Source organism: Thalassophryne amazonica, chromosome 22, assembly GCF_902500255.1.
Source record: "Thalassophryne amazonica chromosome 22, fThaAma1.1, whole genome shotgun sequence".
Taxonomy (NCBI): domain Eukaryota; kingdom Metazoa; phylum Chordata; class Actinopteri; order Batrachoidiformes; family Batrachoididae; genus Thalassophryne; species Thalassophryne amazonica.
Genome location: NC_047124.1, coordinates 8,855,588 through 8,880,980, shown reverse-complemented (window position 1 = coordinate 8,880,980; position 25,393 = coordinate 8,855,588). Strand labels below are relative to the sequence as shown.

Below are 25,393 nucleotides of genomic sequence, written 5' to 3'. Positions count from 1 at the left end.
TTGATTCTGCAATGATCGTACTGCATAATGACATCATGAGTAATTATGCCTAACGATCCAATCAAAAGTACGCATCCTCGATGGACCCAAAATCTATCAACCTGAAAATATCGATAGGAACAAAAAAAAGTACCAATTCCGGACCTTGTAGTCATTCTGGATAATGTAGTCATTACAAGACAGCGAGGAGAGACGTCCAAGAGACAGATTTATCAAAGCAGATTCTGGTTCGACTCTGTTTGAATTATATCCACTAGACATCCCAACACACACAGAAAAAGAGGCAGAGAAAGAAGGAGGCAAGACAAAATGAGAGAACCGAGTAAAGCAGCAGTCGGGATAATTAGCCGAGACACGGATCAAGCTGAGAAAGCAAAGTGAAGAGAAAACAGCGGCCTGCTTGTTGTCATGTACAATTTGACTGCTTCCATCGGTTTCTACCTGCGTGTCAGCAGACCGCTAACAGCCTCTGGAACACGGAGCATTATGATTCCACTTCTATTGTCTGAAAGCAGCTTAGAGCTCGCCTCTTCACTGTCATTATCCCAAACAGCCATGGATCAACTCCGCTGCCTTGTTAGCCTTCTTGTGAGCAGCACGACCTCAGTGGCAGGTGGCTGCATGTACGTACACTTGCATGCACATGCATTTTAAACTCTGTGGTACTCCATGGATAACATGTTTGGAGTAGGTAGCTCTCAAAAAAAACGTGCTAGGAGGAGACGAGTGAGGGAAGCCACCAAGACGGCCATGCCTGTAATTAGAGACTCCACCATAAAACAGTGTAATACAACTGACGAAAGATAGAAATATGCAGCGTTTTGGGGAGGGTGTGCCCTGAAGGTTGGAGAAGTGGGCTTGAAGATCCCCAGTGAGGTCATTAATCCCAAAGTTTCTCCACAGTGTGCAGTTGGGCATGTTGCATGGTAACACCCAGACGTGTGTGCTATTGGATGAACATGAAGCGTCAGGAAAGTGTTTTGAGTGTCTGAATAATGAGGAAAAGAGCAGCAGGAACTGTTCTGTATTGTACACGTTTTTGGTAGAATGGTCTAAGCAGTGGGTCACCCCTTTGAGTCTGGTCTGCTTGAGGTTTCTTCCTCAAGACCATCAGAGGGAGTTTTTCCCTACCACTATCGCCTGTCGCTTACGCCAATTGAGGGTCATGAGGGGCTGGAGCTCAACCCAGCAGTCACAGGGCGTGAGGGGGGAGTACACACCAGATGGGATGCCGGTCTATCGCAGGGCTCTTTCAGTCATCTAAAGAAAGAATGATCCTTTTAACCCTAATCAAGACTTTAATAAGCACAATATGGAGAAAGGAATTGCCACGGGGTCCAATGGACCCCAAAAGTCCTGAATAGGGTTAATCCATCTTTACTGTCCAATGAATGTGTTCTAATAACTTTAACATGTTTACTTCTAATTTTGACAACGTCATATCAGGTAAAACACTGCATAGCCCCTAGAGGGGGCCTGTGTCCAGGTTGGGAACCAACCCGTTTTCACCAAATTTAAATAGCATTCTATCAGAAATTTTAATATGATATAGAATCTTGAATTCTTGTTTAAGAATGTGTAAAAGTCAAAGGGTGGCCAATTCCACTGCATGGCAGTTTTTCCTTTCTGACCTACACACGTGTACGTTTTGCTGTGCCTGCCAATAACGCAAGAGAGCTTGTACATATTCTTTGTGTCAGAGTGCACAGTGTGCATCTCCTATCACTGTCGTTCCTTCCCAGGCATAATTCTTGTCCATCTAATCCAGTCCCCGTGCACTAATTGGCTAACTGCAGCCATTTTCTGTGCTCCGGGGAGCGTGGAGATTAGACAGAATGTGTGAGCTGAGCTGTCCAGCGCCGAAATGAGTCACACTGTGGGTACAATGTCTGAGAGAAAATTGGAGAGTGGGCTCACAAACAAAAAAAGTCAGAGCGGCGAAGTGGCCTCTAGGCTGGGTCAGGCTATTAGCTGGAATATATAACACGGGATTAAGATTTATTTATTTGGATGGCATCATATATTGAAACATTCCTATTATGTTTGAAGGTACAACCACTCTTCTGCACCTACAGTAGTGTTCAGAATAATAGTGCTATGTGACTAAAAAGATTAATCCAGGCTTTGAGTATATTTCTTATTGTTACATGGGAAACAAGGTACCAGTAGATACAGTAGATTCTCACAAATCCAACAAGACCAAGCATTCATGATATGCACACTCTTAAGGCTATGAAATTGGGTTATTAGTAAAAAAAAAAAGTAGAAAAGGGGGTGTTCACAATAATAGTAGCATCTGCTGTTGATGCTACAAACTCAAAACTATTATGTTCAAACTGCTTTTTTAGCAATCCTGTGAATCACTAAACTAGTATTTAGTTGTATAACCACAGTTTTTCATGATTTCTTCACATCTGCGAGGCATTAATTTTGTTGGTCTGGAACCAAGATTTTGCTGGTTTACTAGTGTGTTTGGAGTCATTGTCTTGTTGAAACACCCATTTCAAGGGCATGTCCTCTTCAGCATAAGGCAACATGACCTCTTCAAGTATTTTGACATATCCAAACTGATCTATGATACCTGGTATGCGATATATAGGCCCAACACCATAGTAGGAGAAACATGCCCATATCATGATGCTTGCACCACCATGCTTCACTGTCTTCACTGTGAACTGTGGCTTGAATTCAGAGTTTGGGGGTCGTCTCACAAACTGTCTGCGGCCCTTGGACCCAAAAAGAACAATTTTACTCTCATCAGTCCACAAAATATTCCTCCATTTCTCATTAGGCCAGTTGATGTGTTCTTTGGCAAATTGTGACCTCTTCTGCACATTTTTTATTTAACAGAGGGACTTTGTGGGGGATTCTTGCAAATAAATTAGCTTCACACAGGCGTCTTCTAACTGTCACAGCACTTACAGGTAACTCCAGACCGTCTTTGATCATCCTGGAGCTGATCAATGGGTGAGTCTGTCATTCTGGTTATTCTTCTATTCATTTTGATGGTTGTTTTCCGTTTTCTTCCACGCGTCTCTGGTTTTTTTGTCCATTTTAAAGCACTGGAAATCATTGTAGATGAACAGCCTATAATTTTTTGCACCTGTGTATAAGTTTCCCCCTCTTCAATCAACTTTTTAATCAAACTACGCTGTTCTTCTGAACAATGTCTTGAACGTCCCATTTTCCTCAGGCTTTCAAAGAGAAAAGCAGGTTCAACAGGTCCTGGCTTCATCCTTAAATAGGGGACACCTGATTTACACCTGTTTGTTCTACAAAACTGACAAACTCACTGACTGACTACCACACTACTATTATTGTGAACACCCCCTTTTCTACTTTTTTTTTTTACTAATAGCCCAATTTCATAACCTTAAGAGTGTGCATATCATGAATGCTTGGTCTTGTTGGATTTGTGAGAATCTACTGAATCTACTGGTACCTTGTTTCCCATGTAACAATAAGAAATATACTCAAAACCTGGATTAATCTTTTTAGTCACATAGCACTACTATTATTCTGAACACTACTGTAGATGCTGTTACACTGAACACAAACCAAGGCAAGGTGAGCTACAGAAACACACAAAAACACAATGAATGATTTAATATCTGTTAATTTACAGCGAGGCAGTAAAATGTGCTGCAGCAGGGTTCGGCCACATGTTGGACACATCTTTCCAACAAATAAACGTTTCTATAAAGTTAATGCATCTTAAAAAGGCCTGCAAAATTTTTGGAATCACTAATATATGAGGAAAAACTCAATACTGAATATCGTTCCGGTCAAATGCAGATGCACCAAAATGCTGATGCAATCACATAAGTGCCTCGTCCCATTTTCATTCATTTCTCTTATCTCTGGGAGCACCGTATCGATTTTTCTTTCCATATTTAAAGTGACATCAGTTGTGACACGAGAAGGGCTGAGCAAAGGTCACACGCCGCCCGTCTATTAGGAAGCGAACAATGCCGAGCGCAGAGAATCTCAAACATCACTAGAGGTCTCTCTGCAGGAAGGAGCCATTGGACAGTTTGAGAGCTGATTTCCTGCAAGCAGACCCCCGGGGTGAGGGACTGGATGGAAGGGCCGCACCCTGCAGTCCTCGTGTCTCCGTCAGAAAACCGCTACCAAATTACAACTACTGATAGTGCAGCAGATAATGGAAAAATCATGCATTTGGTGGTACAAGCACCAAATCTGGCATGGTGATTCTCATAATACTTATCTGGTCGATTGGCCACTTGAAAATTCATCAAGATGGTCACCAAAATGACCTATTGAAAATCAATTTTTGCATAAAAATGCTCCTATCTGATCGATTAAAATGACATTGATGTTAAATTCCATTTTGTTATATATTATTTTATTTGCTATTTATTATGTTATATTTTGCTGATGTGCTAAATTAGAGTGAACTTTATTACATTTTAGTGGAGCAGATAACTGTAACAATTGTTCATTTCTGGAAACAAGCGCCAAAACTGGAACACATACTCCTCAAACATTACTCTTTTGAAAAAAACTGAGTAAAAGTAAGTCCCTTCGGCTGCTCCCTTGTTTGCACTCGGGGTCACCACAGCAAATCCAAGGTGGATCTGCATGTTGAATTGGCATAGATTTTACACCGGATGCCCTTCCTGACGCAACTCCACCGTACATGGAGAAATGTGGCAGGGGAGGGATTTGAACCAGGAGCCTTCTGCACTGAAACCAAGGGCATTAACCACTTGGCCACCACCCCTGAAAAAACTGAGTATCCACTTGAATTTTCAGTAGGCGGCCAGGTAGGTAGGGGTCAATTGAAGAATTACACAGGGGTCAAAATTTAAAAATGCTCCAATCATATTGAAAGCTATACCACATTATTTGTCTGATCACAACGATAGCAAAAAGGTATAGTTTGGACTATCTATGACTGAATTTTATGGAGTTGTGGGGTAAAAACAACAAGAATGGTGACAAAGGTCAATTTCAGTTTGTACAGGGGTTAGAAGTTAAAGGTGCTCCAATTTTGGTAAAAAGTGGTGCAAATTATTGGTTGAACTAATAGGATTAATAAATGAAATAGTTTTGACTGTGTTGAATGATTGGTCTGCAAGGTAAAGGTAGAGCAATGTCGACGTCCATTGGATTCTATGACATGTGACATATGTTACCCTGTAACATGATAACTAAGTATGCCACATAGTGCAAACTATTCCTTTTTAAAACCCTTTTAACTCAACCAATAAGTTGCATCACAGTTTACAATATTTAGAGCAACTTTAACATCTGACCCCTGTACAAACTAATGCTGACCTTTGTTACCATTCTTGCTGTTTTTACCCCATAACTCCATAACATTCAGTCATACATAGTCCAAAGTATACGTTTTTGGTATCACTGTGATCAGACAAATAATGTGGTATAGCTTTCAATATGATTGGAGCATTTTTAAATTTTGACCCCTGTGTAATTCTCCAATTGATCCCTACCTGGCCGCCTACTGAAAATTCAAGTGGATACCCAGTTTTGTCAAAACAGTAATGTCTAAGGAGTATTTGTGCCAACTTTGGTGCTTGTTCCAGATTTGAAGGATTCCTCTGTAAATATTCTGTTATCTGCTGCACTATTTAGAATGACTGGTTTCGAAGATGTTGATCTCTTCAAACTACTGTATGATTAGTGTTGAATATATTGAGCTGTAATTTTTTATATCTGTAGTCAGCATGGACAAATGGCAATTTAAGCCACTAGGGGTGCCATATTCCTGTTGGAAGATGAAAAATGACTGAAAATTTACAATGTGACACCAAGATCACACAAAACAAATAAGTAACGACATTTTTGTGAAAAAAATCTAAGAAAACTTTGGGGTTGATTTGGCGGCCATCATGAAATTAAGAGCCATCTTTCATGTCAATAATGCTTTAAAACAGATCCATTGTGATTGGAGCATTTCAAAGCAAAAAAAGTAATTTTTTGGTAGGTCATTTTGGTGGCCATCTTTAAAAATGGCTGCCAACTTGGATTTTCAAGTGGCCAATTAACCAGATTTACTATGTACTGACAAATTTGGTGCTTCTACCAGCATTTGCACATATTCTGACACAGAACTGTCGTCTGCTCCACGATGCAGTGCAGCAAAGGCATTTAAGCTTTGAGGATTTTACAATGTTCCTGTTCAGAGCAATGAAAAAAGGAGCTCACTTTAAAAAAAAAAAAAAAAAAAATGCAAAAAAAATGTTCAGTCAATTTTCCGAATGAGAAAAGGATTGTTTAATGATGAAGCATTTTCCTGCTCCACTTTGAGGAGGGAAATGCATATTACATATGTAACCACCGAAAGAGGTGCGAGCTATAATCCCACTAATTGGTATAATTGGCTCATAATTGGCTCTCATTGCGTCCCCACAGATGCCATCACTCAAGCTTCAAATTTACTGCCAAGCATCTGAAACGCCGGCTCCGTCTCCCTGCAGAGATGATCATGGTTCAGGCTAATCTCAGCTGCTACATTCGTCAAACCGTGGAAGGGCACGACAGATCAGGGTTTTCAGATGTTGGCTCAGTTCAGACGCGACTGCACGTGCTATAATTTATACACTTTTAAGTTATGCTAATAACTTGAAGCTCCGCAAGTAAAATGCCAAAATTAGTCAAGAGTTTAAACAGAATCTACCTTGTTTCCTAAAGTGGGAAAGCAGTACTTTGATGGTCTAAGTTGCAGAATCTAATGACACCTCTGCCTGTGTGTGTGTGTGTGTGTGTGTGTGTGTGTGTGTGTGTGTGTGTGTGTGTGTGCAAACGGTGCAACAAACAACTAAAATCCAATTATCTTCTCATGAAGACATCACACCAGAATTATTTTTCTTCATGCACATCATCATATGATGTGGTCAAATTGTGTGAAGTTTAATCGAAATCCGCCACACGGTTTTGGAGGTAATTGGGTTTACATTGACTCATGGGGCAGACGGGCCGACAGGGTGACTCCTCCCAAATTTTTGTTTGCAGGGAAAGGATTTAAAATGTGTCGAGACCTTGATACAAATTCCTCTCACGGGTACTTGATACTTGTGTGCCTCCTCAAAGGTCAGACTCTCTGCCAGACGCTAATTAATTAGTGTTTTATTGCAGAACTGATGATCGCTTGAAGCTTCCAGAGCCACAGTGACGCTGTGACTCTAAAAAAAAAAAATCTAAGCTGTGTACAGCTGCCATCCTGCAAATGTTTCACCACCGTCTTCCCACATCCAAGTGAACAGGCAGTGAATATTTGATACTTAAAATGACAGCACTGCTCACCACCCCAAATTCTGGACGATTCCGCTTCCTGAAATAGTAACCACGTCTTGTTTGGAGGCGATTGCACTGCATATTTTTCTAGGTAGGCGAGTTGCTCATATCAAACAAAAGGAATCACTGAGCAAACTAACCTGGAGGTCTTCCGGTGCGCCGGAGGACATTGCAAAAGAAAGCAAAGAAAAATGAGGTGAGAGGAGAAGAAAGGAGCATAAACTGGAGTGAAATACAACCGTATAAACTTTATAAAGCATGTGACGGATGTGTGGAAGCAAGACTGACGTCTACTGAAATGATAATAAAAAGAGATGCTGCAAGATTTCTTGTGTCTGCGGAAACCAAATAAGTGCCAACATGCAGGTGGTGGAACTGGATGACAACATGAAAATTCAACAACTCACTGTTTTGCCCTCTTTAATACTGTGCAGTGGAAACGTTCCAGGGCACTGAACCAAAGCAGAGCACAAGATAAATAAAGACACTATACTGGCGAGAAAAGTTTCCTTTTTTTTTTGGTGCGCGGCTTTTGTCTTACGACTGGCAATACGATGCAAACTGTGTAATAACTCTGAGGTGTCTGAACATTAAATTAGTCAGCGGATGCCCGACTTCATGCATGTAGGTCTGATAACTGGGACAGCAGGATTGGCAGATGGTGAGAAATGAGTCCATAAGGTTTTTTTTATTATTTGCAACAAGATCTACAGCACTCAGTGATTCAGTGTAAGTAAAACACACACACACACACACACACACACACACACACACACACACACACACACACACACACACACACACACACACACACACACACACACACACATACACACACACACACACACACATAAAAACAGTGGTTTCATATTTTAACACAAACAGATGCACTCAGACACTTTGCTTTGACAGGACTGGGCATCCTCACAGGTCCAATTTCTTACTCAGCCACATAATATTTTGAGCAAACCATGTGCGGAAAACCATATTTCAATACAAATCGAGCAGCACCTCTTGTGAGTCCAAACTGCTACACTGGTGTTGAATAAAAAGAATTAAACTCTTGCCAGACGGAACACTTAAACCATTTTCTCGTGTGATCCCCCCCCGCCCCCCCATTATAAATATGTAGTTTTATACATTTACAAGCAGCTGAAGTCTTGGTGGCTTCCAAATCTAGAATCTGGAAATGAAACAAAGCTCAATTCCTGCTGCATGTAATGTCAAAGCAAGGAAGAAGCGTCTGTCAGACAAAATCGGACACCAGTGCATTGCAGGTCCTACTACGACTGGGTTGATTAGATACATTAGATTAGATTAGAAAGAATTTTATTAATTCCTTGGGAAGACTACCTCAGGAAAATTGAGGTTCCAGCAGCACTGTGTAGCAGCACACAGGGTAAGAAGCACACAGGGTATCAAAAGTGAAAGTAAAAAAGCAAACACTTTGCAAATATAAATATGAATATGCAAATATAAATACCAAACATACTAATACAATAACATGCTTTTGGACGTTCACGACCAGTCACCCAAAATGACAGATATTCGCCCGAGTTAGACGACTGGTTGTGAACAGAGGGACTCAGAAAATGTACACCGCACGACAACAGCATGTTATTTGCATTATTATCACTTTTTACTGAGATACACAACACGTAATGCGTACATAAAAAGTTGTCTCACTTTAACTTTTGTTGTGTCGGCTGGCGCGTGCTGCTCTCCGAATTCGCCAGTACGTCCTCAACAAGCTGGCTGCTCATGGCAGCTGTTGTCGTACTATCCATGAGAAAACCATCCCGAATATCCATATTGGGACCAACACACACTTCTCGCCTTTTCAGTTTTTTTTTTAACCCCTCTGCGGACAGTTCTTGGGCTGCGCGCTATGACGTCATTTGCTTACGCACAGCGGGCGGGTATAGCCAGATAGCGTTGACGTAAATCTACGATACCGGCCCAGCAACGCCCCGGTAAAGTGATAATAATAATCAATACTGGTTTACTGGCTACTACTGCTCCTGTCCTTCCCGTCCCCGGTCTTCCTGTTACTCCTCCGCCTGAGTGAGGCGTTGTACAGTCTGATGGCCTGAGGGACAAAGGAGTTTTTTAGTTTGTGGCTGCTCTGGTTGCTGATGACGGTGTGCAGAGGCTGACTGGCATCGTCCATAATGTCCAGCAGTTTACCCAGCATTCTCTTCTCTTCCACCATCACCAGAGAGTCCAGAGAGTTCATCAGAAACTAAATTTATTTCTCTGATTCACGACCACAGATCAGAAAAAGTTGGGACGTATGTAAAATGCAAATTACACAAATGAATGCAGAAGATCCACTGGTTACAAACCCACCACTCCAACCTCTAGTTTAGGGGTGGTCAGCAGTCTGCCATAAAGGGTCGAGACAGTGGAGGTTTCCTTGCAACCAATCACCTCCAGATGTGCTTTCACTGATGAGCTCCTCCCCTCAACTTAAAGTCATGATGAGCTCTGAAACACCAAATGAGATGATCTGTTGCAAGGAAAGACCTGCACCATGCTGGACCTTCATGCACTCCCTTGCCCCAGACCATCACAAGAACATGATGAACTTGTTAATAAAACTCAACCTAACATGAAAAAGTAATCAGGCCAGGTTCAGATCTCCTGTGTGTCATCAACCTCAACATGAATGGCTCTTTTGTTGTTGTTGTTATTTTTAATGTGCCCATTGAGTGGGTTGCTGAACCAAGGGATTTGGTGCACTGCACCATGCACTTCAGACCAAACCCTGTAGATGTAATTTTTCAGAGACTGTGTCTTTCTTATAAACAACTTAAAAACTGTACCTGTTTCAGTTGACATCTTCAAAAGTGAAAAGCTCAACTTCAGCATTAGATGCACTGAAGCCTGCCATTTTTTTTTTAAATAAATGTAGCACTGCTGTTTAAGATAAGTATATATGCTTACTGGCATAATATCATTACCTTTCAAATTGGATACTTGCGCTGATCTCAGCAACTAATGTCACAATATGACACTCATTCAGCAGGTCACAGTTTCAAATCATGCTGCAGCTCCTGCACATTCAATTCCCAAATCCCAGTGCTGTGGCAACAATGGAATATTTCATTAGGGACTTGGATAAACAGAATCTCACCTCTCATATGTCTGTGCGAGCACGGCGGCTAAGCAACGAAGCCGCTGTCTTGGCATTACCTAAAGCCACAGGGAGCAGCAGTTAGAAAGATTAGATCGCTGATAACAGAGAACTCCCTGACTAAATTATTGCTTGAATATTAAAGGAACACAAGGTTCAAAATAGGTGCAAGATGCAGAGTATAATTAAGTTTTCTGGCAAAACTCTTCATTCATCACATTGGGACAGAGGCTGTTTTTTTTTTTCCAACTTTCTGAGAAACTCATCATGGCTTTTAACCTGAAAGACCGGTACTTGAGTCTACTGAACAAACTGGGCCATGAAGTTGTGTGACAAAATTTATACCATATTTTCGCACCTGTTAAAATTTGCACCTGTTAAAAAGATGCCTTTTGAAGAAGAAAAACTCATATATAAGTCACAGCAGAGTATAAGTCACACCTTTTTTCTGTATAATCAGCTCTTTAATTTAAGAGTTTTGGACATTCTTGTTGTGTCATTTTTATTTTGACTACTGGGAAATTTCTGAACATGTAGGTGACGGTGGACCTCTGGATACAGCATCCTTTTCATTCTCTTCTACAACAGGAATCCCATGGGAATGCATGCTGGGCTCCTTTACAGTAGAGAGTTTTGAGATGGAAACAGATACATTTTAGCTTTTTGGAAAAGTGTGGGAATACCGTGGAAGTAGCATTGTGCATTGTGCCCATGCATGCACGCCAACACTCCTGACTCATCCGACACGGATCCATTCAGCAATAACAGACAATACTTGGTAATTATCAGTTATACTTGTTTGTAAGGAGTCATATAAAACTACTTACCACAATTTTTCCCAGATATTTTAATGAATTCCTCAATTTTGGAATCGTTATGCAAACTGGGCCCAAAACTGGCAATAGGAGATCACCCTTAGACATGTTTGGACTACTCCTTGTGAACACACTTAGTACTACAAGGTCTATTTTCCACTCACTCCAATCAGTTTGGATCATCTCCACTTTCCAAGGTCAAGGCACCATCCTGTGGAACACCACCTCACATATGTGTACCAGGAAGATCCAGCAGGAACAAGAAGGGTGGGTGGAAATGAGTTCCATTAGGATTCCATTGCTGAGCAGTCAGTGTATATGATATGGTACCCTAAAAGTCTGTGCTGACCATTTAGACAGTGCCAAGGTACTTAGAAATACTATAAAAGTATTCCATTGCTTAAAATCATAAGCCATTGCAGTGTCAATGCCGTGAGCCTTGTTGAACCCTGAAGTGAGTTTGACAGATTTTAGAAGCAGAACTCACCACAGTTCCCTTGGGTAAAGCTCAAGGTTTCACAGTATTATCTCTCTGCCTCTCTTACTTTCTCCTACAGGAAGACAGAGGAGCAAGTATTCACACAACTCTGATGACATCATCATGAGGTGACCCTGGGGTAGGACGCCTGATGGATTTGGCTACAGGACACCATTACTGTGCTGACAAAAGTAGAGGACAGTGGGATAAAGATAAATTAAGGAGCACATTTCACACAGTGCTCTTGTGTCAGCTGTGGGCCGCATCTGTTGACAAGAACAGACCTTTGTATCATACTCGCCACCAGGCGAATTCACATCTGTGTCCCGCATTGTCAGTCAATCCCTCCCACCACAACCTCCAGACCACGTAAAGCTACAACCTTCCACGGCAGTGTCAAAGGTGACACAGGATTCTCAAAGACACAGAAGAGGTTGGTTGTGAAACAGTCAGCCTGTTTATGACTCAGACAAACAGGTGCATATCATCAGCAAAGAATTGATACATTATGTTTAGCATAATGCTGTTAAACATTATTATGTACAGATTCTAAAGCAGAGAATCTGAAATTCTGTTTGTTATTTGAAACAGACATGACAGCTTCTGTGAGTTAGACACTATTTGCAGATGGGGGAGGTGATGGCTTAGTGGTTAAGCAGTGGGCTTGAGACCAAAGGATCCTCGGTTCAAACCTCCGTCTAGCTGGAACATCACTAAGGGCCCTTGGGCAAGGTCCTTAATCTCCAAGTTGCTCCCGCTGTGTAGTGACCCGCCTTGCATGGCAGCACCCTGACATCGGTGTGTAAGTGTATGTGCGTGAATGGGTGAATGCAAGGCATTACTGTAAAGCGCTTTGAAGTCCAGATATAGATGGAAAAGTGCCATATAATGCAGTCCATTTACCATTTACTATTTAGATCTACAAATATCAGTAAAGAGCAGGACCTCAACTGAGTGTTTTCAGTCTCTGGATTAGAATAATAAGATTAATAGTCATATCAAACAATGAAGAACCAGATAAACTTTTTAAGTCATTGTTGCTGTCATTCTATGTAATTGATTGATGCTGGCACATCCCATGTACTTGCCACAAATACAAAAACATCCGACAATTTATTCTGGGATTCTCCAAGGCTCAGTCCTCGATCCTCTGCACTTCAGCCTACATATTAACATTTATAACATGATACAAATTTTTGAGTCACTGTTGATATTAAGATCATTGATGAAGGTGGTTTCAGTGCGGTGGTTCTTGATTTTTATAGAAGACAGTCACAGTTATTTAAATATCCCACCATTTGTAGATTACAATTTCCTGTATTTTGCAAATAAAGTAAAGAGGGTTTGACATACTCCAAATCTGCATTTGTGATTTACATGTGGATTGAAACTCTTTTTCTTTAATTAACATAAAACAATACTGAGCTTCAGTGAGGAGGGTAAAAGTAGAATTTTTTTTGGTTGCTAAATAATTTTAATAAATATCTTTGCAGCTATAAATAAAAAATGATGCTTTACGCGATACAGATCATTGTGATGACTTTTTGTGAAAAGCTATCAAAGTTAAAAGCATTTGTAAAACAATTTTTATGCGACTTACAACAGAAGCTGAGATAAAGATGTGCATGATGCGCAATCAAGCGAACGAGTGAAGTTCATTTCAGTTTAGCTGATACTCGTATCATAATTTTTTTTGGCCATGGGGTTCACATCACGAGCAGTTTTGAGGCTCATTTATGTCGTGATTGCCTTATGTTTCTGGGATTTTTCTGACGGTGCGTGTCCACTGTTCCGGGTTGGCGATCTCCGCTCGCAGAGAGAGGAAAGCAGACAGATGGGTAAAGTGAGTGAAGCTGAGAGGATGGGTAAGGAGGGAAGAAAAAAGAAAGTGGGTTGAGACTTTAAGAGGAGTGGAGCCTTTGATGCAGAAGAGGAGTGCAAACAGTTGCCATGGAAACTCTCCCTACCTCCAGTGAGTCAATGAGTAAATGAGAGTTGTAGGGGAGAAAACAGACTAACTGAAGAGGTGAGAGAAGAAAGTAAGCCTTCAGTGACTCGGGGTACATTTTCAATTTGGAGAACCTTTGTTATATAAAGAGATTTTTTTTTCTTACTAAGTCGGACTGTGATCAAATGAACCAGTGTATACACAGGAATGTGAAAGCAAATTACACAGACCAAAAATCTGCACTGAAGCATCACCTCCATCAGAACTCCTCCTCCTCCTCTGCGTCCGCACTGAGCCCCAGCTCGGTGCTGCACATCCAGGCCCTCTCTGGGCTGTGATGATGCGGTGATGCCCACACTTCTAACGCTTCTTAGGTTTCTCACTGAGATGCTAAATAATAAATGAAGGGGCTTTGGGGAGCTGTTAGTCTCTTTATTATCCTGATTATGACTGTCATCCATCAGGCATCAGGCGATTAAACAGAAAAGCCGGCACCTGATAAACGAAGGGGGAGGCCAGTGGTCACGTACTAATATTGCCAGACAGAATTCAGCGGGCTGTACTCTTAAGGGATGTATTACGCGCTTCGCTTTGCAGGAAGAACTACTTTAATTGCACTGAAAATTGATACTCTTAATGCTCTGTAAAAGTGTTGCATTACACTCAATGAATTTGCGGTTTGAAGATCAAATCCATCAATCTAATAGTTTTGGATCAATTAAAATGCATTAAAAACAACAATAACGTACCCTACACAAACTCACCATTCTCATTTTACCTTTTTCATTACCTGTTCAGCTTTTATTCCACCTGAACAAACACTACTGGATTCAACTGAATTGACTCATGGCCAAAAAACTAAATTTTATGAAGCATCAAAGTGTTGCTGAAAGTATCAAACTCGAAGCACATCGCTGCTGAATTGACTGACTGCACCCTAAAACACACACGGAGCTGCAGAAAGAGGAAAAACTAACAAAGAATGATAATAAGGACAGATGTGGACACGTGCAAAGAGGAAGGGATTCATGCTTCCTGCCACGCTGCAGGATGATCAAACCAACAACTGTGGAAAGACAGATGGACGTGCAGCGGTTCTCATTAGGAAACTCCATCAATATTTTGCACAGTTGCCTCGGCCATTAACATAAACTCATCACCCCTGTGGGCATCAAACTCCCCATTAACGCCGCCGCAACCGCAGCTGCGTGCATTTGAAGCATATGTGGTTTGCACACAAAGACTAAAGCACTTACACATACATACACATATATAACGACATGCAAGCACATAAAAGTAGACAAGCACTTCTACACTTTGTTGGGTGTTTAATCACTTTAATCAACCACTTCCTGGCCTCCTAACACGCTACCAAACGAGAAGAAAATGACACCAAAATCCACAAATGCACTGTGATGTGTGACAGCAGCCAGCAGATATTCAACAATGACCAAGTAGATCATGTCAACTTGGATGCAAGACCACTTAAAGAGTTCTCTTGGAGCAATATGTTTCCTTCCATACCTGCAGCTGACATCATTATTTCTGATTCGGCGATGGCCAAAGACAGAAGGAGAGTTTGCTGGTGACTAAGTGCTTTTCTGTGTCCGTGGAAAGGCCATTATCAGAGTGTTTGGAATGTTTTAGTGAAAGGAGAATGAAATGAAGGCCACCAGGCAGGACATAATGCAGTCAATAATAAAGAATTAAAATAAAAGGTAAGAGGATGAAGATGGTATTTTCAGGTGTATGAGTTACACCGGAGTATTCGTTGCAGCTGTTCAAAAGTGGGCATCAGTCTATGCGTCGCATTTATTTATTTATAAATGCATTTATTACGCCAGGTGTAAGCGAGGGCCCAAAGTGTACTTATGACTTATCAGCACTTGTTTCTCAAACTAGTTTCCTGCAGAACGGTTCACTCATGAACAGGTTGTGTTGTCCTTTCACTGTGTTCTCGTTTGTGCAGAAATCACAAGAGAAAAACAAAATCGACGTCACTGGTGTTGGAGGTGAACAACCTTGAAATATCGTAGAGTGCACACGCAACCTGCCAGTGTAAGGTTCCACTAATGGGATGACAATTATTTATTATTTCTGTGTTACCCTACCATCTGTAGAATTTAGGTCAAGATGATGCAATGTGGACCAGATTTCAAAAGGATTAACTAACAATCAGTACACAAATCTGAGTGAACTAGCAGATTGCACAGATTGAGAAATCTACTGGATTGTGTGCTTTCATTGCAGAAAATGCATTTTGCGTTCAATACATATCGAAGGAATCACCATCAATACACTGTTAAACCAAACACTCCATTTTAATACAATAATTAAGTTAACGTAACTCAAACTTTGAAAAACGTTATAGTCACTCATTTCCATTAATTAAACAAATGCAAAAATGAAATGTTGTCATAACAACTCAGTTCCTTTAAGTGCATTTAAAGTTTGGGGCATTTAAGTGTTGGTGATGTATTTCCTGTGCATTCCATTTACTCATTTTAATTGAGTTTATGTAACAGAGGCCAGCAGGTGTCGCTGTGCATATGTAGTTAGTAAATCTCACTCCCAACAGCTCAAAATAATTCTCTGGTCACAAGGCCAGAGCCCTGGGTTTTAGTCTTCTGGTCAGAAAGTCCGACTTCCATGCTGGAGATTGTGAGTTCGCGCCCGAGGGGAGCGAATGGGCGGAGTCATAACAACAACGCAGAGTGCAGCCACTACATTTATACCATTATGAAAAACTGCAAGTTCTGTTCGTTGGCTACCATTTAGCATTTTTCATTCTGTTGTAGTCCTTTTAGATTTTTTTTTTTTTTTAGAAAGCAGATTATTGTCACAAGTAAACCAAAGAATGCATAAAAAAAAATTAATCCAAAATATAATGCAAATTTTTTAGGCAGAAATGTATTTGTCACTTTTTCATTGAAAAATATAAACTAGATTTACATAAGTTTAATTAACTATAAATTGTTAAGTTGTTAAAACTTTAACAATTAAATTTTTGGAAATTATTTTATTTAAGTTGGCAAATTCAAATGGTTTAAGGCAATCGGTTTCCTCAAATGGTTTGAGTTCAGCTAACTCATTGAGTTTTACAGTGTATACTTACATATATTTACTATTGTGTTGGGGGTTTGGCTAATGTACCGCATATAAATGAGTATGAATCTAAAGGTACATGAACGTACATTAAGTTATTAAACGTTTAGATGACCCAAGTTTCCACTTCAAATTTCCCTAAATAAATCAAGTATTGACACTCACTGCTGCTCACATTAAGTGCCGAGGCGAGTGTGAACACATTTATTCCTTCGCCTCTCTATCTGCTCCATCAAATCAATGTGGATTACCAGACGATAGGTCCGGTTTCACATGGGCTCACGCTATTAACGCTCTGACCTTGGATTTCAACCAGGCAATCTGTCTAAGAGCTGGCAAAACCTTAGCTGCCCTCGGTGGCTCACTCCAAGTTCACGATTGGTATGAATGGCAGTAACTCTCCTACTGTCTGCCCGTCAGCCTTCATCCTCTTAAATAATGCAGTTCTTTACCTTTCAAGGGCTATGTTTAAATTACTTGATGTACCAACTCAGATTCATCACTAACGATTCTTTCTGTCTCTTCTTAACCCACTTAGCTTCATCAATGTCACAGACATCATGTGTCCTGAGCGTCCAATCATCTGTCAATAAAGACAGACACTTTCTGAAGTCTGTTAATCAGTGTACGTAATCTTTTGGAAGTTCATCTAGGTATTACTGTGTCCACTTACCCGTGTATCTTCCGACTATATTAACCGTCTACGGTGTACTGATTGGTGTCAATCCCAAGCAGTGATGACTGGAACTAGAACTGCGGGGAAAAAATGATAGAATTGGACTGAAGATATTTTCAGTTCTACATTAAATTCCCTCAAGTCTGGACATCATGTCCTAGCCCCTATAATGTGAAATGGTGAAGGTTTTAATGTAAGCATGACTTTGCTGTAGGTTCAATCAACTTCATAGCAAATATTCAAGATTGTAACCACAACAGTCACTCGCAGAACTTTAAGAATGTTTAGAAATGCGAGGAAATTCCAATAAATAATTATTACTCCAGTTAAAATATTTGTCTTTAATAAACAAATTAGATTGACAGGGGTTTGTGGCTTCCATTAAGGGTGAAAAAAAAGCATGTGAACGATAATAAACTCTAGGTCTAGCAGCTGAGTCCTCCTGTGGAACACCAACATATAACTCCATATATATGTCCAGGCAGGTGAACTCTTCTTGATATCTGAGACTATAGGTGTGCAATATACATGGTTTACAATAATACTGTGATTTGTTTAATGATGTGCAACCTGATGTTATGGAGTATTTATGTATGTTTGTATTTATGTTTGCCTGTGTTGTTGCAGCGCAGTGTTGCCAGATTGTATTGTTTTTAATTTATTTTGCAGGCTGAAGGCAGTTTTGAAGAACTTGAAATCATCAGTTGTATCTGGCAACCATGCAACAGAGCAGAAATTCAGAGTCACGTGATCTCTCACTAGCAGCCAGCGTCACTGTAAATCAGGCTAGACTGACGATAAAAAACAAAAACACCTCCAGCATCACAATCTACTTCAGAATATTTAGTTCCTCGATGTTGATCAACCTCGATATCCCTGGCAGACGGATATCCCTCAAAAGATGTCAGAAAAAATAGCTCATCAGTGAACTTGCTTCACCATCTGCACACTAACTACAAAGAAGAATATCAAAGACTCCGCTGCCAAAGAAAACCCTAAATCAGCTGTGTTGTCTGTACAACACACTAAGCACACTTGATTTATTCAAGTATACTCAAACTTAAGTTTTAAGGAAAAAATTAGTAATTTTTTTCTTTAACACTTTGCACATTAATGAAATTCGTAAGCAACAATTACTGGTGACTAGCAGTAACACTTTCACAAATACATTGTTGAAGATTATTGTGGGATTACTGTTATTGTCAAAGGGGACAAACAAACACATTAGTTTTTGTCCATATCACAAACCCTTATCTCAGGAAAAACTGGACTGTGAGTGCCGCTGAAACTGCACCAGGACGTTCTAGCAGCATTGTCCTTCCTAACGGGACAATCAGCCAAACACAAATAAAGACTCACCCCTCGACTCATCATTTCTGGACTCTTTGGTTGACACTCTCATTTAAAATAAATATTCATTAGTGCTTGATTTTTTTTTCTAAGAAATCCATAGTGTGAATTATAAACAGGCTAAGTTTTTTTTTTTTTTACAGTGTAGCTGGGAACCCTGAATCAGTTGGTGCCGGGGGTGGCATCTTGATGAGGGCTCCACATCATTATATCCACTCAACTATTGGTGATAAATGATGGGATCCTCCAACTGTTTAATGCCTTCAAATTACAAACATTTTAAAACAGAATATCTTGAAGGAAGCTGCAGTCAAACCCCCCAGTACAAATCACCTAATGTCACCCCCTTCATCGTCAATCCATCACCTGGATTATGGCATCTGAAAATCAGAGCTCTGTCATAATAACCCTCTTCCTTATGAGCAGCAGACCCCATTCCTGAGGCCCATTGTTGTAGTTTCTTTATGCACTAGTTAAGCTCCCCCAACTTCTACCCACAGTTTACCTGCAGTTCATGTACTTATATGGTTTTACAGTCCAATGCGTCATCACGCCTCCCACCCTCTCCTCCCAGTCTTCTCTGTGTCTCTCCTGACCATTTATCCTCTCCCTTTATTCTCAGTCTAAACTGTTTGCCTCTTTCTCCAACCTCAGTGTCTCTCTGGCAGCAGCGTTGTGAGTGGATATCACAGAAAATTACACTACAGTTTGCAAACAAATGGCTCTTTTTCTTTGTCCCGATGTATTCTGCTCAGAGAAGAAAAAGGAAAAGCATTTCTGGTGAAATCAACCTACTCTGGGTTTGAGAAGAATACATCTCCATTAGAGATTCAGGGAAGTGTTAACCAGCAGGCAGCTGGGCCTAATGGCACAGCTAGGCTAAAGTAATGCTAACATACATACACTTTAATATCACAATGAGCACATTAAGCAATACACAGCAAAAAGAATCAGAAGAATATGGATTAAATGTCACAAAGTCGAAGCCCATACAAGAGTGAAAGCTTAATAAGCCGATAAATGCCGTTCACAGATCAGCTTCATAACCATTCCATTTGTAAGGCTGTCCCAAAGGAGAAACACCACAACGTTAATAGTTTATAAGCCTTCTGAAATTTTTATCTGATTGTCCCACTGGATGTGGACTTAAAGAAGCTATTTAGAAACAAAAGGAGACAGTATGTTTGAATTTAAGGGGTCAACTTTGCTACTCTCCTGATTATTGCTAAAACAAAGACTACCAAACATCATCAACCACTCGGATGTCCTCCCTCACATCAGGGCATCCACCATATTATGGAACCACCCTGGTTATTGGACGCTAATTACCAAGACAGATAACCACAGTCTTTTGATTCTCAACTGTACCCAGTAGTTGGTGTCCCATTGGACTTTTCCAGTGGCTGGGGTCTTCAACAACGGAGGCACACATGTCACCAAAATGTCGTAGTTGACATTTCTTCACTATGCAAGTGATACTCTTCATGTTAATCACCTCAAAAAATAATTGTTCATTTGACAATTTGACACGTTCATTTGACCACATACCAAAGGGCAGTCACTGGTTTGCATCCAAGTCTCACAGCCATACAGCAAGATGGGAAGCACCAACATCTTTCATTCTCGTGCATAGGTATCTGTGTCAAAAGGGGCCTCTTGGCTCCATAAAGTCTTACAGGTGCTGCTTGAACTTCAAAGGCGTAAGGCCAGGAATCAATCATTCTATCCATAAACCCCCACTTGGTCTTGACTTCTATTCCTGCCTGCTTGCTCCACTCAGCATCCATCTCCAGATTTACCCCACATCCATTATCTGCACATGTCCAAATTATTTCAATCTCTACTCCCTCATTTGTATCTAAATGAGCTTTCCTGTGTCGTCCTTCTGTCATGCTCATTCCTAATCTTGTCCATCCTTATCTCTCTCAAGGAACATTGTAGCAGCCCTGTGAGCTTTTGATTTTCCACAGCAACATGTAACACTTAACAAGCACGGGGTGGGGAATACCGCAGACAAGGCAACTCACAGGGGATGGTTCGGAGGTAGAGGTTGTCCCGGATGATCTGCTGCAGCTCGTGGTCCACTGAGCCTTTCTGGAAGCGCAGGTTGAGGTAGTGGCGTAGGTCTTTGTCTATTACGCCCCCTGGAGGAACACATGAGATAGCAATATTCAGAATCAGAAAAACTAAAAAAACATGGAACGGTGCCAAACCTTGGACAGCTTTGTGGACGCATCGACTTTCACTCAGAAATCACAAACCTGATCTGGAACTTGCACAACGCAAACATGCACAGCAAAGAGTGCAACATGTATTCACATCATGGAAAAGAAGCTCCCAATGCGACAGGAGCACATGACCCAGAAATCACTGAAAGCCACAGTAAACAAACTAAATCCTGCAAACAAATGCTAATTATTCCACTTTGCCCAATCAGCATCTGTCACGCGGAGCAACAGATTGGTGGAGGTGTTAATTGCAGCGGTGCCCAAACACGTGGAGAAATATCGACATAAATCACAGACCCCCCCCAAAGGCGTTGTTTCCAGATCCATTCACCTCAACCTCACCAACACTAGCACTCCAAAAACTGCAACCTTGCTTGCATCCAACAAGCCTCACTCACTCAGCAGGGCAGATTTTGCAACAAAATAAAAAAAAAGATGGAGGGAATGATAGATGAATTGAGGTAGACACTGAGTGAACTGGGAGAAGAGGGCAAATCCCAAAGAGGAAGATAAAACAAGCATCCACCTCCCCAAACCCAACAAATACCCCATCCGTCTACTTTCCCACCACGTAATCACATGTCTAATGGGGACAGGGCGGGACAGCTGGGGCGAAAACGGGTGGGGGGGCGGTTGTCTGACTGATGTTACTTAGGGGATTCCTTGTAGATCTGTTTTTTAATAAACCCACTTGACAGTGTTGGGACTACTGCGCATACACATGAAGAAGAAGCGGGATAGACAGTGGGCACGTTGGCTGAAAAGACATTTGTCTAACCTTCAACATCCCCCTTAAAGCAACTTGGCACGGTGACAAATAGAATTTAGCTCCCCTCCCCCCAACACTTCCCTCTGAGGCAGTGACATCCAAGCATGATATGTTGGACAGCAAAACGTACATGCAATCGAAAAGAAGACAGCTCTGCCAGAGGGTAGGTGAACGATTCAAGGGTAACCTAGTTTTCAAGTTTTCTATGGGGATCTCTTTGACAGCACGTTCTGGTCCATTAGTCGTGCACATGTATGTGCACTCCTTCATTCATCAACCATCAACTCATTCATGTAGCCCTGCACGGCTGTGATCATGCAAATGCCTAATTACGGAGTCCGACTCCGTCTCTCTCAAAGACGACCTCCCGATTTTAACGTTTGAGTAAAGAAGCAGAGCTGGAGAATACTGAAAAGGTGAGCAGATATTTGCATTCATACTTGGCACGCACGCACGCACACACACACACACACACACACACACACGACGTCATGGCAAATGGCACCTCTTGCGCATTGTGCGGCCAGCGGTGCCGGTGTCCTCTTTCCGCAGGTATTGTAAAGCAAATAATCTCCACTGTCGCAAAAAAAAAAAAAAAAAAAATCTTCTGATGGAATTCCCCTGTCCTCTCCCTCAGGTTTCCAACTCCAGCTCCGCTTGCCCCAGTCTAGCCACTAACAACCAGCATGGGAGCCGAAATCACCTCTGTGTGCGCTCCACAGTGGAGGGATTAAACGGGAGAATGCAGCTGAATGAGACACAGAGCGAGTGAGAGAGAGAGAGAGTAGAGAAGAGGGGGAAGTGATATGTGGGTTGTGTGTGTGCGACCATTGGAGCACAGCTCTGGCAGAGGGGACTAAACGCACAGAGATCCCCCTTTTTTGGGTCCTCCTAGATTGTCAGATCCTGCAGCACCCCCTGTCTGGAACACAGGACACTACATCAGTTGTATGTTCCACTTCGAGACCGAACTCCTCGCCCTGCTGAATCAAATGCCACCCTCAGCGGCCAACACGGGCTGCTGCCGACGTCGTGCCAAACACACTGTGAAAGCAAACATGATGTTTCAGACAAAAAAAAAAAAAATCAACAAATACAGTTGCTTTTGTACTCCATGGTGGGGAAGAATGTATTGAAATAAAAAGCATGACCATGAAGAAGGAGGAAAAGGTTTGCTATCATACCAGAGATGAAATAAATAAGTGATTAAATGTGTGACTGTTTTGGTGGTAGGTTATGACGTGCTCAGAGGCATCAGGGCACTGATGTGAATCCTTTTATGACTTCATGACACCAATTATCAGTCATCTAAAGAAGAAAGAATTCCTTTTAACCCTAATCAAGACTTTAATAAGCACAATATGGAGAAAGGAATTGCCACGGGGTCCAATGGACCCAAAAGTCCTGAATAGGGTTAATCCATCTTTACTGTCCAATGAATGTGTTCTAATAACTTTAACATGTTTACTTCTAATTTTGACAACGTCATATCAGGTAAAACACTGCATAGCCCCTAGAGGGGGCCTGTGTCCAGGTTGGGAACCAACCCGTTTTCACCAAATTTAAATAGCATTCTATCAGAAATTTTAATATGATATAGAATCTTGAATTCTTGTTTAAGAATGTGTAAAAGTCAAAGGGTGGCCAATTCCACTGCATGGCAGTTTTTCCTTTCTGACCTACACACGGTACGTTTTGCTGTGCCTGCCAATAACGCAAGAGAGCTTGTACATATTCTTTGTGTCAGAGTGCACAGTGTGCATCTCCTATCACTGTCGTTCCTTCCCAGGCATAATTCTTGTCCATCTAATCCAGTCCCCGTGCACTAATTGGCTAACTGCAGCCATTTTCTGTGCTCCGGGGAGCGTGGAGATTAGACAGAATGTGTGAGCTGAGCTGTCCAGCGCCGAAATGAGTCACACTGTGGGTACAATGTCTGAGAGAAAATTGGAGAGGGGGCTCACAAACAAAAAAAGTCAGAGCGGCGAAGTGGCCTCTAGGCTGGGTCAGGCTATTAGCTGGAATATATAACACGGGATTAAGATTTATTTATTTGGATGGCATCATATATTGAAACATTCCTATTATGTTTGAAGGTACAACCACTCTTCTGCACCTACAGTAGTGTTCAGAATAATAGTGCTATGTGACTAAAAAGATTAATCCAGGCTTGAGTATATTTCTTATTGTTACATGGGAAACAAGGTACCAGTAGATACAGTAGATTCTCACAAATCCAACAAGACCAAGCATTCATGATATGCACACTCTTAAGGCTATGAAATTGGGTTATTAGTAAAAAAAAAAAGTAGAAAAGGGGGTGTTCACATAATAGTAGCATCTGCTGTTGATGCTACAAACTCAAACTATTATGTTCAAACTGCTTTTTTAGCAATCCTGTGAATCACTAAACTAGTATTTAGTTGTATAACCACAGTTTTTCATGATTTCTTCACATCTGCGAGGCATTAATTTTGTTGGTCTGGAACCAAGATTTGCTGGTTTACTAGTGTGTTTGGAGTCATTGTCTTGTTGAAACACCCATTTCAAAGGGCATGTCCTCTTCAGCATAAGGCAACATGAACTCTTCAAGTATTTTGACATATCCAAACTGATCTATGATACCTGGTATGCGATATATAGGCCCAACACCATAGTAGGAGAAACATGCCCATATCATGATGCTTGCACCACCATGCTTCACTGTCTTCACTGTGAACTGTGGCTTGAATTCAGAGTTTGGGGGGTCGTCTCACAAACTGTCTGCGGCCTTGGACCCAAAAGAACAATTTTACTCTCATCAGTCCACAAATATTCCTCCATTTCTCATTAGGCCAGTTGATGTGTTCTTTGGCAAATTGTGACCTCTTCTGCACATTTTTATTTAACAGAGGGACTTTGTGGGGGATTCTTGCAAATAAATTAGCTTCACACAGGCGTCTTCTAACTGTCACAGCAACTTACAGGTAACTCCAGACCGTCTTTGATCATCCTGGAGCTGATCAATGGTGAGTCTGTCATTCTGTTATTCTTCTATTCATTTTGATGGTTGTTTTCCGTTTTCTTCCACGCGGTCTCTGGTTTTTTTGTCCATTTTAAAGCACTGGAAATCATTGTAGATGAACAGCCTATAATTTTTTGCACCTGGTATAAGTTTCCCCCTCTTCAATCAACTTTTAATCAAACTACGCTGTTCTTCTGAACAATGTCTTGAACGTCCCATTTTCCTCAGGCTTTCAAAGAGAAAAGCAGGTTCAACAGGTCCTGGCTTCATCCTTAAATAGGGGACACCTGATTTACACCTGTTTGTTCTACAAAACTGACAAACTCACTGACTGACTACCACACTAACTATTATTGTGAACACCCCCTTTTCTACTTTTTTTTTTACTAATAGCCCAATTTCATAACCTTAAGAGTGTGCATATCATGAATGCTTGGTCTTGTTGGATTTGTGAGAATCTACTGAATCTACTGGTACCTTGTTTCCCATGTAACATAAGAAATATACTCAAAACCTGGATTAATCTTTTTAGTCACATAGCACTACTATTATTCTGAACACTACTGTAGATGCTGTTACACTGAACACAACCAAGGCAAGGTG

General features: G+C 41.2%; 1 protein-coding gene across 5 annotated transcripts in view; it reads right to left on the bottom strand.

Annotated features, from left to right (window-relative positions):
- Window positions 1-22,580, bottom strand: part of magi2a (membrane associated guanylate kinase, WW and PDZ domain containing 2a) — a 215,209-nt gene extending 192,629 nt beyond the window's left edge. For all 5 annotated transcript variants that reach the window (XM_034163866.1, XM_034163867.1, XM_034163868.1 and 2 more), the window contains exons 1-2: window positions 22,292-22,580; window positions 20,817-20,933 (exon numbers count right to left, since the gene is read on the bottom strand). The gene's annotated coding sequence lies outside the window, so the exon portion shown is untranslated. The remainder of the gene's footprint in view (window positions 1-20,816; window positions 20,934-22,291) is intronic.
- Window positions 22,581-25,393: the final 2,813 nt, after the last annotated feature.